The 19,783-nt window shown below is 42.0% G+C and overlaps 1 long non-coding RNA gene across 1 annotated transcript in view; it reads right to left on the reverse strand.

The window, feature by feature from the left end:
* Nucleotides 1–282: 282 nt before the first annotated feature.
* The window catches only part of LOC141580343 (uncharacterized), a 78,716-nt gene continuing 59,215 nt past the window's right edge, over nucleotides 283–19,783 (reverse strand). The window contains exons 4-5 of the long non-coding RNA XR_012512581.1: nucleotides 2,789–2,889; nucleotides 283–1,696 (exon numbers count right to left, since the gene is read on the reverse strand). This is a non-coding gene — a long non-coding RNA (uncharacterized LOC141580343). The remainder of the gene's footprint in view (nucleotides 1,697–2,788; nucleotides 2,890–19,783) is intronic.

The raw sequence follows: 19,783 nt of genomic DNA on the forward strand, positions 1-19,783 counted from the left end.
TAACATTATTTACTATATATTTATATTACATATTACATATTTATATTAAATATATAAATATATTGATATATAATATATATTATATAATATATATTATATATAAATATATTATTATATATAATATATATATATATTTTTTATATATATATATAAAACAAATATATAACGAACACATTACCCAGGCTGGAGTGCAGTGCAGCTCACAGCAACCTCCGCCTCGCAGATTCAAGCAATTCTCCTGCCTCAGTCTCCCGAGTAGCTGGGATTATAGGTGCCTGTCATCTTACCTGGCTAATTTTGTTGTTGTTGTTGTATTTTTAGTTAAGATAGGATTTCACCATGTTGACCAGGCTGGTCTCGAACTCCTGACCTCGTGATCCGCCCACCTCAGCCTCTTAAAGTGCTAGGATTACAAGCGTGAGCGGCCGCATCTGGCCCAAAAACATATTTTTAAAAATCACACTTAACAGGTGGCGAGTTAGCAGTCCTATCTCACAGAAAGGATGGGGTTCTTGGGATCTGCTCTAAGGAGCCCCTGTCTTGAGGAATGATTGTGAGGGAAGGGCTGCCTTAGTGAGTTCCGGTTTCTTTTCATTACAAGTTTACTCCTCAGCAAATTAGAAACTTGCTGGAAGAAAAGTAACAGGGCATCTCTGGAGTCCTGATTTTTGTTCAAAGAACGGCGCAAAACATGATTTTAGACAAGGAAAATAAAAGCAGGACTTTGTCGTGTCTTTTCCTCTGAGCCCCTAGGGAAGCCTGAGCTCACCTTCCCGGGGGGTGGGAGGGCCCCAGCAAGTAAGTGGTGAGGAATGAGGCTGCGGGACAAACTCAAGGCAGAATGCGTGCATAGCTTTTAAGAATATGACACAGCAGCCTCAAGAACAGTAGCTTGGGGTATTCAGATGTCCAAACAGGAGGAATCAAATAGTGCCAATTCCTTCAAATCAGTTTCTCTACTATTTCACTTTCTCCTTTTTGTATTTTTATAAAGAACAGGCTTAAGAACAATCATGCAATAATGAAGTTAAGAAAAGGCCCTGAAGTCAGGAATGAAGGAATCCCACTTTTATTGTGTCAGAACTGCCAGAAGCCTAGACTAGAAGCAGGAGGGGAAGGAGAGAAGCCAAGAGGGACTGAAGGAGGAGACCCCGCGATGGAAAAACCACTCTCACCGGCAACGGCTTAGCGCCCTCCCACTCAGAACTCGGAATTCTCAAAATAACTCTACCAGTTCGGTGTTTTTACCCTCACTTGACAGACAGGGAAACTGAGAATATGAGGAGGTAAGTCACTTTTTCCAGGTCACACAACTAGTAAAGGGGTGGAACCGGGAGTCAACTCAGATAGCTAAGAAATGCCGAGTATGTGGAATTTTAATAAAAGCTGACACCAGATCATCCAGAACCTTTCCTATTGACTCTGTGGCGGTTTATGTCAGAGGAACACGCAGAAAACAGGTAATTTGTTCTTCCTTCCTGTGACTGAGGGGCAATGACCACGGAGGACACAGATAGGACTCTAGTGTCTTCCTGGGGAAGGGAGTCTGGCTCCTCTCTAAGGAGGGCCGGGGGTGCTGGGTGGTTTCCAGTGTGGGATGGAAGAAGCTGCTTCCATGCTCCGGGCCCGGCCCGCCCAGCAGAAACTGCCTGGCTCCCTCCAAGGTGGTAGCTTCCCTCTGCTGTTTATTGATGTGCTATAAAAAGAAAAGTGCTTATAAACAACTCGAGCGCATGAACAACTTAATTAAAATAATTACAGTAATAGCTTGTGAAAAAAAAGTAGTAAAACTAATTATTATAAAGTAGCTGTGTGGGAAGGAGGAAAATTGCTGACATTCTTTAGGTCTAAGCTGCTCTGTTTGGCACAGAAAACACAGGGAGTTTAACCATATCCTCAGAAGGGATCTGAGGTTCCCCTCTCCCAACTTAGATTTTCACTCTCCAGCTTCTTAGTTTTTAATTTCCCTCTTGGCAACAACCACATGTGAGTGACCCTCCAGTGATTCTCACTCTGATTTGTCCCTTCTAGTCAAGCATCCGGCTTCCTTTTTTTAGAGGGAGTCTTGCTCTGTCGCTCAGGCTGGAATGCAGTGGTGCGATCCCGATCTCCACTCACTGCAACCTCCGCCTCCTGGGTTCAGGCAATTCTCCTGTCTCAGCCTCCCGAGAAGATGGGATTACAGGCCCACCCCCCAAGCCCAGCTAATATTTGTATTTTTAATAGAGATGGGATTTCACCATATTGGCCGTGTGGGTCTCGAACTCCTGACCTCAGGTGGTCCACCCGCCTTGGCCTCCCAACAGGCTGGGGATTACAGGCATAAGCCACCACACCCAGCCCCATCTTTCTCTTTTTTAACTCAAAGAATTATAAAAGTTTAGAATCTGAGAACCTCAGTGCTGAAGGAACCTGTAAACCCTCTTGTAAAAGGACCCGCAGGATGCATGGCTCTCTTTGCAAGCATTTCCAGAGCATTGCCACTTGATGGTTATCCAGTCTTTGCTGGAGCCCTTTCAGCAAGGAGGAAATGACAGCTGCGGTAGCTCTGGCTGCTGTCAAGAGCCTTCTTATTTTAAGTTACACTCTGTCCTTTTAGTGCCCCGTATTCCTCATTCTCTGCTTCGAGGCCATAGAGAATAAGGAAACTGCATCTTTCAAATATTTGAAGGAAGAACGATGTCAGCTTATGCCTTCCCAATGTCTAAGTCAAGTGCCAGGTGTTCCACGCACGAGTGGAGCTCCAGTTGAAAGGCCCCACAGTTTACCTACGTCCAGGGATGCCTACCTGGGATGGGCAGACGCAGCCTTGCAGAGAGCAGGATCAGAGTCCGCTGAGAGGAGCCACAGTCGGAGCTAAGGGAAAATTGGTGAACATCAAGCCCAGACCTAGAATAGGGAACAGAAGAAGGACATCAAACTTGCCATCTCAGAGGGTCAAAAGTAGAGGAGAAACAGAAAGAATGGGGCCAAACAGGCAGTTCAGAACTAAGAGCTTGAACAGTACATTTGCATAGGAGCTCCTCTCTCCAGGGTGATTCACGTACATCTCATGGCCATTCAGGGTGATACCCTTTATTAAACAGACACCTAATAGTTCTTCAAGTATTCATTGTGTGACAGGCTTTTGCTACTCCCTTTATTATCCATTCTATAATCTTTGAGATCATCTCATAGAATAACTGGCCATTAGTAGGTGGAATCCATCTGACACTTTCGGGTGATAGACTGAGAGGTGCTTAAAAATGTAGATCAGAACACAGAGCAGACTTTCCTTGCTCAGGAGAATCACTTTAGTGGACCCTCTTAATTATGGAAACATAATTTGATATAGTATGGGAGTTACATCAAATTACAATACTATACAGCCAATAACTCTATACAGCCAATAACTTAAAACCAAATACAGGACATCCCTGCGTTTAAAACTCACCCACTCACTCTTAACCACTTACCAGCTGTCATTAAAGAGTTCCCTGACAACATTTTCACCTCGTTTCACTGGCCCTGAGCTCCTCTTTCTCCCTGCCCTTCTGGCTTTCAGCTTCAATCCTTTTTTTTTTTTTTTGAGACGGAGTTTCGCTCTTGTTACCCAGGCTGGAGTGCAACGGCGCGATCTCGGCTCACCGCAACCTCCGCCTCCTGGGTTCAGGCAATTCTCCTGCCTCAGCCTCCTGAGTAGCTGGGATTGCAGGCACGCGCCACCATGCCCAGCTAATTTTTTGTATTTTTAGTAGAGACGGGGTTTCACCATGTTGACCAGGATGGTCTCGATCTCTTGACCTTGTGATCCACCCGCCTCGGCCTCCCAAAGTGCTGGGATTACAGGCTTGAGCCACCGGGCCAGGCTCCCTTTTTTTTTTTTTTTTTAACTTTTATTTTAGGTTCAGGGGTACAAGTGCAGGTTTGTTATATAGGTAAACTCGTGTCACAGATTATTTGTCACCCAGGTACTAAGCCTAGTACCCAATAATAATTTTTTTTTTTTGAGATGAAGTCTTGCTTTGTCACCCAGGCTGGAGTGCAGTGCTATAATCTAGGGTCACTGCAACCTCCACCTTCTGAGTTCAAGCGATTCTCCTGCCTCAGCCTCCCAAATAGCTGGGATTACAGATACGTGCCACCAGACCCAGCTAATTTTTGTATTTTTAACAGAGAAGGGGTTTCACCATGTTGGCCAGGCTGGTCTTGAACTCTTGACCTTGTGATCTGCCCATCTTGGCGTCTCAAAGTGTTGGGATTACAGGCATGAGCCACCGTGCCTGGCCAACAATTTTTGTCCATCTTCTCCCTCTTCCTGCCTTCTACCCTCAGGGATGCCCAGTGTGTTGTTCTGTTCTTTGTGTCCATGAGTTCTCATCATTTAGCTCCTACTTATAAGTGACAAAATGCAGGATTTGTTTTTCTGTTTCTGCATTAGTTTACTGAGGATGATGGTTTCCAGTTCCATGTTTCTGCAGAGGACATGATCTCATTCTTTTTTTATTCAGGCTTCAATCCTATTTTATTTTTTATATTTTTCATTTTTGGAAACAAAGTCTCCCTCTGTCACCCGGGCTGGAGTATGGTAGTGTGATCTTTGCTCACTACAACCTTTGTCTCTGGGGTTCAAGCAATTCTTATGCCTCAGATTCCAGAGTACTCTGGGATTATAGGCATGCACCAACATTTATGGCTAATTTTTGTATATTTAGTAGAGACGAGGTTTCACCATGTTGGCCAGCTGGTCTCAAACTCCTGGTCTCAAGTGATCTGGCCACCTTGGCCTCCCAAAGTGTGGGGATTACAGGCATGTAATAGCTTTCAATTCTTGATACTTTCAAAGTAAGTTAGCTTTGGAGATTTCATCTTTCACATCCAAGGTCTCTTGCTAAACAAAGGATAGTCCTCTCTATGAACAATTCTACTTCCATCTTTAAAATTAATGTTTTTAGGCCTATTACATAAATTTTCTGCACTATTTGTATAGAAATTTAAAATCTAAGTGAAAAGGTTTGAAAAGGCAGCAGAAAGTTGACAGAGATGTCCCCAAGGAAGTTAGGAAGGCAGGTGTTCTCATCCTTAGTGTACAATTCATTCACAGCAACAGCTAATATTGGAGTTCTGATTTGTCTGAGTGCTTGAACACAGAACATCTCACTTAACTCTTAGCACAATCCTTAAGGTAAGTTTATTAAAATTCCAACTTTGAAATGAAGAGACCAAAGTACAGAGAGGTTGCGGTGGGGGTGGGCAGGGGGAAGATTATACCACTATGGAGCTAGGCTTCAAACCAGGTTGTCTCACTCCAAAGCCCATGCTCAATTCTGTCTCCTACTCCAGGCTATCTAATCTTTTCCCATCACTTCTTACCAATATTATGCTCTCTCAGCCCTGTTCATGACTCCTCAGCCTCATTTCCCACTCCTGGCTGTGGGCTTTCTCAGAGGCTCTTCCTGTATCACAAATATCCTGCCTGCCCAGCAAACCATTCATTCCAACTCCTCTTCAAGGATTTCCTAATAGGTCCTATTTCTGTGGTGACTTATTTGTTGAAATGCAACTGAGATCGAGATTCTCTTGCTCATGCATACAATGCATTGCAATTATACAATGCATGTGTGACAGATGCCACTAGCTTTCCGGTCATTGGATGCCCAAGCTTATGGGTACTTTTGCATCTATGCTGATGTCAGCATCTCAAGGGCGCGAGGACTGTTTAATCTGACCCAATCCTTCCTTATCAGTGTGTAGTCTATGTCTATAATGTTGATTAACAAATGCCATTTGCAGAATACGATGATGTTGCTAATAGATGTCCATTTATTTATCTTCTCTGTAAATTCTAGTATAATGGCCAAAATTCAAAAGTCTAAAAAATTCTATAAGAATTTTATTCAAGAGGTCACTTTTCCTAAAGTTTGATTGTTTTGTCCGCTGAACTCATATATTTCTAGGTATTTGGTAATTCCACCTTGATTGCTTTATCTATACTTTAAATATTTCAATTGCTCCCAAGTTGCAAGGCTAGCAATTTTCTGCTTCCTCCCTAGTCCGTTTTTTTTTTAAAGGTACTAGATTTACTTGGCTCTGTTTTCCCCAGGTATTCTGTGATTCCTAGGAGTCATCCAAATGCTGCCTGAAGGCAGTATTAATCTCTGCAGCTTTCCCTTCCCACTCAGGAGTTGTCTTTTCTTGAGTTATCTTAATTTATTGGAAGGGAATTCCTCATTGCTCTTGATTTATCTCTCTCTGACACTGTTTCCACTTCTGGTACATTTTATTGGACTCACGGAGGCAAGACCAAAAATTTAAACTAAATAAATTAAAATAAAACTGAGTTTAATGTTTCAAGTTCTTGGATGCTCCTCCTTACCCACAATCACTTTAAGATATTTAAAGAATCTTGTATCATTGAGGCATTTTCTAAGGCTGTCTTCCATCACTGTCTACTTCACATTTTTTTCAGTTCACTTTTAAAGCCTCTTAGTTTTGTTTCAAATGCCCCCACCCTTTTCTTCTTTTTGAGTGTGCTGACTTTTATAAACCGGGAGCCTTCCATTTTCCCAGGGTGACTTTTAATCATTCTCTTCTGTGTGACGCTTCTTCATTTATTAGTCTGAACAGTTAATTCATTTCCTGGACACAGGATTTATAAGAATCTTTAATTTGCCTTATTACCCACTTTGTTTCCTCAATCAACCCTTTGTAATAGTATCTTCTTTTTCTCATCCTACTTAGCATCTTGATTCCACTTCATTCCACCTAATCAACTCTCCCCCTTCTTTTGAATGACTGTTTGCTGCTGTGATCTATCTTTTTTTGCCTTTCTCTCCATGATTTTAGCATCTTGGTTGGTTAAAGAAGATCTTAGCTTTTTGCCTGTTGATTTTTAGGATTGAAGTAAAAGACAATTTAATTTGGGGCTCATAGCGCATCTTCTCTTGTGCCCAAAATCATGTTAAAAATCTATGACAAACTCATAGATTTTTAAAATAATCAAATTCTTATTTTCATAAAACAATCATACTTTTTTTCTATCATTTTCTATTAGTTATAGGACATTTCATCCCCTGCAGTTATCTCAATAGTCATCAAAATTGTTTTTAAACACTTGTACATGTTTTCCTTTAAACTATTTCATTTTCTTTTTTTTTTTTTTTTTTTTTTTTTTTTTTTTTTTTTTGAGACGGAGTTTCGCTCTTGTTACCCAGGCTGGAGTGCAATGGCGCGATCTCGGCTCACCGCAACCTCCGCCTCCTGGGTTCAGGCAATTCTCCGGCCTCAGCCTCCTGAGTAGCTGGGATTACAGGCACGCGCCACCATGCCCAGCTAATTTTTTGTATTTTTAGTAGAGACGGGGTTTCACCATGTTGACCAGGTTGGTCTCGATGTCTCGACCTTGTGATCCACCCGCCTCGGCCTCCCAAAGTGCTGGGATTACAGGCTTGAGCCACCGCGCCCGGCCTTAAACTATTTCATTTTCATGAACACTTTCTTCTTGGTCTTAAACCATCCGCACTTGCTGACACTTGTGCTTTACGTGTTTCTTCTCATGTTTCTGATAGAAATATTTTGCTAATTTACAGAAGCTTAACCTTCTGTCTTTTTTTTTTTTTTTAAGACATTTATTCAGCGTCACGATCAGACTATTACATTTAGCAATGAACAGCATGGATGCACAAAAAAAAAAAAAAAGAAAAAAGATAAAGAAAAAGAAAAAAAACCTTCTGTCTTTTTAGGAGAGTTAGCTTTTTCTAACTAATTATGCAGTCATTCTTATCTGGAATTCATCATATTCGTGGCACAATCTCAAAGACCTTCATGAATAAAGATAGCTGCCTTGGAGTTAGACACTCCAAGGCATCAAGGGGTTAAATTATGAGCGCGGCAACGGGACCTAACAATAAGGAGGGAATGGAACTCGGAGCAGCCAGCATTCTTAAGTCACTTCTCCCGTCCCTCTCGCCCCGCCCCCGCCAGTTCATCTCTTTTGTTGCTGGCTAGTTTCCTCTGATTGTAATTCATTCTGTATTCCTTCCTGCCCCTCTGTCTTGGCTAATTGTTCTTTCCCACACTACAGGGTTTTAATTTCCTCAAGTTAATCGCCTTATCGCCGGACTTTACACTTCCTCAGCTCTTTTGGGCCGATCTCCCTCTCACCACTGACTTTTAGTGACCCTGGCCCGGCTGCTCAATTTCCACTGTACCTTAGTTTGCTGATCGCCGAAGTGGGACTCTTCTCCCACTCCTCCCGAGGCAGCTGCATCAGAGTCATTTTAGGATAGTTTTGCCAATAAAGAACTATGAGCTTGTGATGATTTTCATGGATATTCCAATGAGTTCCACCAGCAAAGCTGGAACCTCCCACAATAGGCCACCATTCTCTCCCCCAGATTACTACCTTCCCCCAAACAGGCTTTTGGTTTTTAACTTTGAAAGGAAATCCAGCAATACAAATTCTAATTTGCTCCGAGTAGTACGCTCACTGACAAGTAATTTTCTCCATGCTTTAAAAGTTTGAGTGACGTTTTGAGCAAAACCACTAGCTCAGAAAACGTCTTCATGACATGGTGCTGACCTACCTAGGAATCCCATCAAATGCACAGACTCATCCATTTTCTTTACATTAGGTTAAGAGGGAATCTTAATTTTCTAAAACTATAATCCATGACTTCCAAAAATCTCTTGTCATTATCACCTTGTGAGAGGAGGGAATTCGATATTAAATGCAGACCACTTTGCATTAATTCCAGGGCGTAAAGAGTTAAAGGGAACACACAAACCCAGTGCTGCTGTTTTGTTTTATTTTGCTCTTATGGGAGGGACCCTTCCTTTTCTTCTTAGTGCCTGGGGCTGGGGAATGAAGTGTCCTCTGCCTGAGGAGGTGGAGTGGAGGCCTTTGCTTTAAGACCAGAGTTCTGATTACACCTGACAGGGCTGAAACTTGATGCCCACAGAGCTTACTGGTATCTTATCTTCTTCCACCAGCCAGGATTATAGCAGGAATGTAACAGAAGTTGTCACTGATTCAGTTTGTATGTGCTTAGTATGTAAACAAAAAAGCAAATACAAAAACAAAATTCTTTTCTGTCCTCCTTGAAATTAGCTCCAGGGAGAGTTCTTTCCATCTTTTTAAAAATACTGGTCAACATGAAGAGTTTTGTTCTCAAGGCTAAATCTTAATGCTCCTGCAGAGAGTCTCATAGTTCAAGAATAATCACATTTAATAAAAAGTCTGCCTCAGAAAAAGATTCACAGAACCTGAGCCATGGCAGTGATTTTGTGGTATTTGGAACTGTGTCTATAAAAATATTTGTATACCAGATGGTGGATTGTTCGACGCATTCATCCCAAACCAAAAGATTTTTTTAAAAACTCACACACGAACCAAACACTGTGGGGGTGAGGGGATCATTAATTTTTTTTTTTCCCAGTCATGCTGCATGAGTAATGGTAAAAGCAACAGCTAAAACAATAAGATTACTGTGTTGAATTCTTAATGTATTGTCAGGTATAAAGACTTCAAGTAGTGCTGAAAATATTTTCTCCCTCTGAATAACACATACCTCACGTACAACTCACTTTGACAGTTTACCAAGTGTACATGTTTTCTAAAACACAAAATCATCCTGCTGATGGAGGAAGCTATATGGGGTGACCTACACAAGACTGGATTGGGAAGCATCCAAATTAAACAGGAAGCCAACAGCCTAGGGCCCCAGAGATTAATCCAACATGACTTTTTCTCTGCAGGTTGATTTCATTTTTAACAGTCAATTCTCAATTAACTACTCTAATGAGTGGGGAGGTATACATGAAAAAACCAAAACAGGATAACAGAAAACTAACTGTGCAGTATCTAATGTTGGTGGGAGGGTTGTTATCGATGTCCCACACCGTGGCCACTCCACAGGGCCTTGGCTGTTCATTTGTTGTCCTGTTACAGCAAATATGAACTGTTTCCTAAAGGAAATCTGACTGCTACCAATGGTTACACCATAGCCTGCCTCTTTGAGGATGTAGGTCTATACAAGCACCTGGTCTGGTTAGGACTACCTTCACTTTCACAAGTGGATGTCAAGTTCTTAGGTGTAGATCTGCATCTAATCAGACGTATGGAGTTTCAGCTGTTGGGTACCTACCTGCCAGGTGATTTATCCTTGACTTCTCTGTTGCTTAATTCTTATGGAAGTTTGACTGCAGAAGACGACATTTAGGGAGAGATACAGGCCATCTTTTCCTTCCCTTCCTTCCCTCCTTCCTTCCTTCTTTCCTTCCCTCCTTCCTTCCTTCTTTTCTCTCTTTCTTTCTTTTTGGAGTCTCGTTCTGTCTCTCAGGGTGGAGTGAAGTGGCAGTGATCACAGCTCACTGCAGCCTCAGCCTCTTGGGCTCAAGCAATCCTCCTGCCTCAGCCTCCTGAGTAGCTGGGACCACAGGCATGAGCCACCATGCCCAGCCAATTTTTATGTTTTTTATAGAGAGAGGGTCTCCCTATGTTGCCCAGGCTGGTCTTAAATTCCTGAGTTCAAGTAATTTTCTCACCTTGACCTCCCAAAGTGCTGGCATTACAAGTGTAAGCCACCACACTGGGCCTTCTTTTAGATATTTTAAACTTTATCTGTGGATCAAGTCAGATAATTAAAGAACTTCATTTCTGAATTGCATCATATCATCCCCTCAGAGATCTGAATTTTAATGGACCTCATTTAGGCATCAGGCCCTAAGTTAAAGGCTCCTTGAGTGACACTATAAAAATCAGCTATTGGAAACTCATCTACTTTAAGTGCTATTCATGACATGAGTGTCCCTTTTGAAGACATGGGAGAAACATCTTTCAGGTCTCAAGGCTCCTGAGCCCTTGGTAGGTATCTTATAAAACATCACGAATCCTCATGAATCCTATAACTGGTCTGTTTTCTTCATTGCTCAGAGCTAAATTTATGATCCCCTTTAGAAACTACATGAGTCTTTATGGTTGGAATTTCCATGTAGTGAGTGGTTTTATTTCTTGTTTCACTTTACTGCCTTGCTTGTATTTTTCTCTTTGTTCTAATTAATTTCTTTTGTTTCAATCATATTGCATGATTTTTATGTTACCTAAAATGCATGTTGAATGAGGTGGCAATTCGAAATCGTTAAATCATTCTTATGGCATTTCCTTAGCAAATAGCAATAAAAATACACCTTTGGAGTGTAATGAAGGAAAAATTTCTCACCCATCACTGGGTTCATGGCTGAGGCATCTATAACAAAAGACAGATTAACAAAAGAAAAGCATAGAAATGTATTTAATATATAAGTTGTATATGGCATAGCTTCGGAAATGAAGATCCAAAGAGACAGAGAAACCTGTGCATTTTTATGCTAAGTTCGATGAATAAGTGGATGATTGTGGAGATGATTAGACAAAGGCCGCATGATCTAATGCTAATAAACTGGGGGGAACTTAGCAAGGCTTGTTTGTTCAGATTCTTCTCTGTGTCTCCATGTCTTCAAAGATAGGGGCGTTCCTTTCCCCTGGCTACAGGATGGGCACCTCTGGAAAAAGCCTGCTTCTAGGAGAAGGGCGAGGGGAAGGTGAACGTAACCTTCCTGCTTCTGGGGTTTTCTGAAGTGCCAAGATGCCATATTTTGGGGTAGTGTGTCCTGAACCCTATAAGGGGATGCTCCCAAAAGTATAAATAAATTTGGGAAAAATTTAAGGATGTTTTAATTATCCCAGATAACTGGGAATTTGATATACAATGACACCTTAATGAACAAACCCTCAGGACAAATCTAGTTTTAATTCATTTGACTGAGTGGCAGAGTAAATTGAAGGACATGCTGATCTCAGATAGGAAGGCACCATCACTGGACGGGAAATGCTCCTTAAAAGGACCCATTTGGGCCAAGGACTGAAACCAAGGCCTGCTTCATCTGGAAGGACGACGAAGGAAGGCCTGCTTCATCTGAAAAAGTGATGGAGGAAGGGAATTCATTCCCCATAACACAATTCAATGTTTTTCCCTCCTTTAAAAAATCTTAAGTGTCATCCATGACATCAGTGTCCCTTTTGAGGAACACGAAAATAAATACTAAATGATAAAATAATATTATATTATTACACTTAAATTTAACCAGGACTTAACATGATAATGGAGCTTCTATTCATCCTTGATAATGGAGCTAATTTATGCAGATAAAGTCTACCAAATACCTTCAGCAATGTGTCCTGCACTGGGGATAAATCAGTGAGTCAGAATCCCTGTCCTTAACACCTGCTTTGAGTCCTTTTCGTTGCTCAGTCATTCAAACCGTATTTATTAAGTATCTGAAGGGAGAGCTCTAAGTATAATTTTGGGAGGGCATCTAAGTTACAATGGACCGGGGCAGAAAAAAAAAAAAAAAAAAAAAAAGCCCACCTGAGGAAGTCACATTTAGATTGAGATTCGAAGGATGAGGAGTTGGTCAAGAGACAGAGAAGGAAAATAGAGTACTGAGGATGAAACAGTGTGCGAAGCCCGGAGGTACGGAGGAGACTGCCGGGGCAGCTGGAGATCTGTGTGGGAGGGCCATGGGGCAAGAGGGTGCTGGGTGAGGTCATGATGTGGAAGGCATTTCCTCTTCTCCCGAATGGTCTCATGGCCATACCTTTCACCTCCTCCAGGCCTTTGCTACACCCACCTTCTCAACGAGGCCTTCCCTTCAATCCTGTCTCAATTGCAACACCCCTTTGCTCCAATTAGTTTCTGTTGCATCTATCACCTTCTAACACAGAAATAATACGTTATTTATTCATTATGTTTCTTGTTTGTCTCCCCCACCTTACTCCTACCTCCCTCTAAGCTTTGGGAAGGCAGAAAATGTTGTCTGCTTTGTTTACTGACATATCCCCAACATCTCAAACAGCGCCCAGCATTCAGTAGGTCTTCAATCAATAGCCATTGAATGGAATTGAATTGAAAGTTGATGAATGTTTTAAGCAAGAATGTGCCCTTATCTCATTTATATTTTTTGAAGAGAACTCCAGATCCTGAATGAAAACAACATTTTAAATCCAAAAGACGCTTTTCTGAATTGCTGTGTGTCAACCCTGGAATCTAAAACCAAGACTTGGCTAGCCAGACGTTAAGCTGCTTCCTAACCTTCCCTTCCAAGTTACCAGAGTACAGAGAGGGAAAGACACAACATGGTTATTGTGGAGGCTTTAGGCACAGGGGTGAGAGCCCCAGAAAGAATGCCAACCACCCTATCCGGTCAAGTCAAGCCAGAAGCACGCACTGTGTGCATGCCTACCCACAAAGCCCAAAATAACTAGGATCAATTAAATTACAGAAGTGTGTTTGTGTCTTGATTTTCCTTGTTGGGGCTTGCTACTGCCCTGAGGAAAAAACTGTTTACTTTTCATATTGAGTTTAAAAAATTCTTATTTTTAGGCTTCACTCTAAAGCAATTTGTACCGGATAACTCATTTTAAAGAAGTCTGTTGAGAGACAGTGCCTCAGGATGAGGCGCTCAGATCCCAGTAAGAGGAGATTTATTGGTTAGCACAGGCTTAGAAAAGGTTGATTCATTCATTCGACAAATGTGTATTGAACATTTTCTATGTGCAAAGACTTTCTGGAGAGTTAAGAGTGTAGTCCTTTTACAGATTCCTTATAAAGCTTACCTTCCAGTTGGGGAAATAACACATGTGCAGAAAAAGTTAAATAGAGAGTCAGCAATGCAAAATGTGCCACAAGGCAGCTTGTGATTAAATGCGAAACAGGTGGTGGAGATCAGAAGTGCTGTAGAATCACTCCCAAATGCCCGGACAGTTTTCACTAACTCAGACAGTCCTACAATTTAAAAAAAAAAAAAAAAAATGTATTTTCTTCCCAAAGCTAAGTGAATTACAGCTAAAGAACTCCCAGTTCTGATATTACTCCCTTCATGCTTTTTGATAAGTAAATGTCTTTTTTAAAAGAAGATACTGTGATGGTGGTTTTTTTTTTTAAGTTCTTATTTGGCAGAATAAAAAATTGACAATAGATTTTGTATTTTATTATTGTTTTTTAAGTAATACTGGTCCACTTCAACCCCCTCAAGCTACAAACTGCTGCTATTGAGGCAAACAGGACTGCAGCCAGGAGGGGCTTATGGACTGGCATCGTAAACTGGGTGGGTTTTTCATGGTCAGAATGGAGGCAGATAGACATCCTAGATTAGCTCACGGCACATTTTTGTGGAGTTGAATTTAATCAGATTTTATGTGTAGCAAAGCCATGAATGTGACAACGGGGACGGCGGGCAGGAGTTGGTGAAGAGCACCCCCTGTGAAGGGCATGCACATATGACTCTTGAGAAATCAGGTTGAAGTTGGGGAAGATCATGGAAAGCCTTGAATATCCAAGTAAGGACATAGACTTTGGAGATATGGGCAGAATTTTATTTTATGTTTTTAATTTTTTCCTTGAATTCTGAAATGTTTCCTGATGGTCAGCAATTTTTTTTTTTTTTTTTTTTTTTTTTTTTGACGGAGTTTCACTCTCGTTACCCAGGCTGGAGTAAAATGGCGCGATCTTGGCTCACCGCAACCTCCACCTCCTGGGTTCAGGCAATTCTCCTGCCTCAGCCTCCTGAGTAGCTGGGATTACAGGCACGCGCCACCATGCCCAGATAATTTTTTGTATTTTTAGTAGAGACGGGATTTCACCATGTTGACCGGGATGGTCTCGATCTCTCGACCTTGTGATCCACCCGCCTCGGCCTCCCAAAGTGCTGGGATTACAGGCTTGAGCCACCGCGCCCGGCTGGTCAGCATTTTAAGTTTTAAAGCAGACTACTGATATAAAAGAATAGTATTTTTTTTTTATTAAAAAAAATTTTTTTTTGAGACAGAGTTTTGCTCTGTTGCCTAGGCTAGAGTGCAATGGCACAATCTTGGTTCGCTGCACCTCTGCCTCATGGGCTCAAGAGATTCTCCTGCCTCAACCTCTCAAGTAGCTGGGATTACAGGCACCCACCACCACACCTGGCTAATTTTTGTATTTTTAGTAGAGAGAGAGTTTTACCATGTTGGTCAGGCCGGTCTCAAACTACTGATATTAAGTGATCCACCCGCCTCAGCCTCCCAAAGTACTGAGATTACAGGCATGAGCCATCATGCCCAGTTAAAAGAATAGTATTTTCAAAAGATTAAACTCAATGTAAACTACAGACTCTGGAGATAACGATGTGTCAATGTAGGTTCATTGACTGAAACAAATGTACTGATGCAGGATGCTGATAATTGGAGAGGCTGTGTGGGGGGGGGGGGGGCCGGAGACACACAGAACTCTTTGTACTTTCTGCCCAGTATTGCCATGAACCTAAAACTGCTCAAAAAATAAAACCTATTGTAAAAAGGATTAGTCTGGCAGCTGAATGCAAAATGGATAGGGGGTTGGGGCAAATCGAGAATATAAATTCACAAAATACAAAATTAGGTACAAGCATCTGTCCTAGAGCTTAAGATTTATTAGCTACCTGACAAATCCACCTTCAGCAGGGAGCGACTCTAAAGGCAGGGAACCCAGCCAGGAAGCAATTGCAATGTCCCAGACCCAAAATGAGCAGGGCCTTGAACAAAGTATCAGCAAAGAAAATGGAAAACAGAGAATGAGTTTGGGCATGAATGGGAAGGAAAACACATGGTACTTGGTGATGAATGAGGTCTGAGGGAAGCGAAGGGTGGGCATGGTGACCTTGGGATTTGACCAGCTGGGTGATAATGGCACTGCAGTCAGAAATAAGGAAATCAAGCCAGAAAACCCTGGGCAGTGTGGAAGGGGGACATGAAACTGGGGAGGCATTGTCTTTGGGTTAATGGCAGCACCTCTCTAAGGAGGTGGGCATCAGTCAGCAGCATTTCCTAAGTGCCAGCCACAGTGCATATCCCCAGTATCTGTATGGAAGCCAGGGGTGAGAATGAGTTTTTAGAGCAGAGAATCTGAATCTAAAGAAAGCAGCATCCTCAATAGGAGGATATTTTCAGTCCTATGATGTTTTCAGTTCTGTTCTCCTATTGGCCCCGAGAAATCTTAGAGGAATAGAAAATTGTATTATTTGCTCCAAGAGTCAGAATAAAGACAGGAAACGGTGGTGGCTGGTCACCTTTTCCGGGAGTGGCCCAGAGGATGTTTACAGGAAAGATTCCTTTCTGTCCTTTGGCTTGTAGGACTGTCAGACTAGAAACAGGGACTGTAGACTAGAAGTCCTGGAGGATAGAGCAGATACAGAGAATAGGTGAAACCAGAGCGGAACTTCCCAAGAGACAAAGCACCCTTCAAAAAGAAAGAAAAAGAACCTGAGGAGGGGGCGAGGAGAATCCTCCTTCACCTGACAGCTCTGTTCCTTTCCCCAATTCGGCCTTGTCCCTTTTCCCAAACTTCCCCCTTTCCCAAACTTCCTTCTATCTTACCAAACAAAAACATGAAATGAGGATAGGGACAGGAAAAAACCTGTAAAATAAATGTCTTCCCCAAATCATAGGTTATTTTTAAAGACCAGCCCATCATATAATGGTTGCTATTATAGATACAGCAGGTGAAATTATAGTATTTACCAAGATCATACCTAATTTTTTTTTTCCTAAGACAGGGTCTTGCTCCATTGCCCGGGCTGGAATACAGTGGTACAATTACAGCTCATTACAGCCTCAAATTCCTGCACTCAAGAGATCCTCCCACCTCAACCTTGCAACTAGCTAGGACTACAGGCATGCACCACCACACCTGGCTAATTTTTTTTTTTTTTTTTTTTTTTGAGATGGAGTTTCGCTCTTGTTACCCAGGCTGGAGTGCAATGGCGCGATCTCGGCTCACCGCAACCTCCGCCTCCTGGGTTCAGGCAATTCTCCTGCCTCCACCTCCTGAGTAACTGGGATTACAGGCACGCGCCACCATGCCCAGCTAATTTTTTTGTATTTTGAGTAGAGACGGGGTTTCACCTTGTTGACCAGGATAGTCTTGATCCCTCAACCTCGTGATCCACCCGCCTCGGCCTCCCAAAGTGCTGGGATTACAGGCTTGAGCCACCGCGCCCCGGCCCTAATTTTTAACTCTTTCATAGGAACAAGGTCTTGCCATGTTGCCAAGGCTGGTCTCCAACTCCTGGGCTCAAGAGATCCTCCCGTTTTGGCCTTCCAAAGTATTGGGATTACAGGCATGTGCCACCATGCCTGGCTACATGCCTAATTTAACACAAGCTAGAGTTAGGTTTGGCTATTCCTAGTGTTCAGTGGAGTTGTAGACTTACCCTTAAATACCAGAGAGCTAGTCCTTGCCCATCACACCCTCATGGGGTAACCATGGTAGAGCCGCCCAATTTCCACATCTCAGAAGTGAAGATAATAGTACCCACCTCTTAGGGCTGCTGTGAGGATTGTGTGAAGAAACCATAGAAAGGAATTCGTAGAGGAGAGTACTACTTAGAAAGGCAGTAAGTACAGGGACAGATTCAGGTTTTGTGGGACTTGAAAACTATACAACTTTGGAAGCCCTGTTTGATGAAAAGAAGATAAATCTTACTTTTGCAAGTTTTCTATGAGTATGTGACTATAGGCAGACATTGCTCAGGTCCTCCCCTCACCTGCACACAGGGTCTAGGAAAGGCTTATCAAAGCGACATCCTGAAGCTTAAGCTTCACCAGCTTCAAGGTCAACCCACCTCTGAATAAATGCTTCAACTAAATATTAGCCCTTGCTGCTTTTATTTATTTTTAAAATGTTTATGGAGCACTTACTATTTGCCAGGCAGTGAACTCGCAGCTAGAATTTGGGAGTGTTGCACATCTGGAGATTCTGTGCCCTAGCTAAGGGAAGGTCACTAAATATCAAAGCAAACCAAACTCCTTATCTAAAGAATGTGGTTTGATTTGACAAAACATCCCAAAGCTAATAAATGGACGCAAAGCACTTTGCAGACCTCTTTAACAGAAACACTGCGTCAATGGAATAGATGAGCTATTTGTGGCTATTTCCATTTAAAAAATGTGATAAAATAGATATAACATAAAATTTATTATCAACCATTTTTAAGGGTACAGTTCACTGTTATTAAGTACATTCATATTATTGTGCAACCATCACTACATTCATCTCCAGAAGTCTTTCTTTGTTTTTGAGACAGGGTCTTCCTCTGTCACCTGGGTTGGGAGAGCAGTGGCATGATCATAGCTCACTGTAGCCTCAAATTCCAGGGCTCAAGCAATCTTTCCACTCCAGCCTCCCTAATAGCAGGGACTACAGACACATATCAGCATGCCTGGCTAATTTTTGTATTTTTTTGTATGGATGAGGTCTTACTATGTTACCTAGGCTGGTCTTGAACTCCTGGGCTAAAACAATCAGCCCACTTTGGCCTCCCAAAGCGCTGGGATTATAGGCCTGAGTCACTGGGCCTGGCCAGAATGCTCTTTATCTGACAAAGCTGCAATTCTGTTCCTGTTAAACAATAACTTCCATTCTTCCCTCCCCCCAGCTCCCAGCAAACCACCATTCTACTTTCCGGCTCTGTGATTTTGACTCCCTAGATTAGACAAATACTCTGAGAATAGTATTTATATCTGAGATCTAGAAGTATTCATTCATAGAGTACCTCATGTAAGTGGAATCATACAGTATTTGTCTTTTTGTGAGTGGCTTATTTCACTTAGTATAATGTCCCATAATTCATTTTTGTTGAAGCAGAATTTCCTTCCTTTTTAAGACTGAATCACAGTTCATTGTACGTATATACCACACTTGGCTTATCCATTCAACCACCCGTGGACATTTTGTGGGTGTTGAGTAGATGTTATTTTTATGTTGCTTTAGAACATTTGTGTCTTTATGATCACCACTTAGAACGTACTTGGATTATCGCTTTCCTTTGCTCACATATAAATTAAATAAAGTAGTCGAATACCCACAAACCAGTCATCAAACTTAAGTCTGGAGAATTCAGGGGAGGTTTGAATTAAGACTATGAAGATGTTGGTCCTGGTCCCAGTAATGCAGTCAGTGTTGGCTAACCATTGTAATATGGTGGCAAATTATTTCATCCTGCTGGGCCTCCGTTTCCTCACCTGTCCTGTGAGTGATCTGGACTAGGGTTTCCTTTCTAGGATGATCAACTCAACTTGGCTTTCCAAAGCAAAGAAAGTCCTGTGTCCTTGGAAACCCCTCAATCCCAAGCAAACTAGGATGATTGGTCCCCCTACCTTTAGGGAAATACTCAAATCTGACACCAGATTTTAAAGAAATGTACTACATTAAATGAAATAAGGGGATTTATCTCTTCCCCAACCCCCCCTCCCCACCAGGAAATACCAAAAGAGAATTCAGCAGCCTAGTCAGACTAGGACAAAATTCCAAGTGTGTAATTTTTAACAGGCTTTTTGGGAAAGCACTGATTTTAGATCCTGTTAAGAAGTCATCCCCCACAAATATTCTGGTTAGGGAGGTTTGTATGTTAACGATTAGACAAGAACTGTTAAAATTTCAGCTGAGCAACTTAAAATACTTTTTACTTTTAATAACTAGTTTGACTTCTAATGGAACTAACTGTAAAACAGGTAGGATTTTTTTTTCTTCTCAAAGAGCACAATTCTATGTCACAAGGGAAAACAACAACAATAAACTAACAAAGTAAAACTAAGGTTGGCTCTGTCTGATCTGCAACTGAAAGGAAAGGTCAGCCTGGAATATGCTGAAACTGCCCCAGTCTTATACAGGAATGTGCTAATATGCCTGCCTGAAACCCCAAATAAGCCCCCTTTTCTGGGAAGATGATTCAGCCAGATTCCAGCATCCATCAG

This window comes from Saimiri boliviensis, chromosome 11 (assembly GCF_048565385.1).
Source record: "Saimiri boliviensis isolate mSaiBol1 chromosome 11, mSaiBol1.pri, whole genome shotgun sequence".
Lineage (NCBI taxonomy): Eukaryota > Metazoa > Chordata > Mammalia > Primates > Cebidae > Saimiri > Saimiri boliviensis.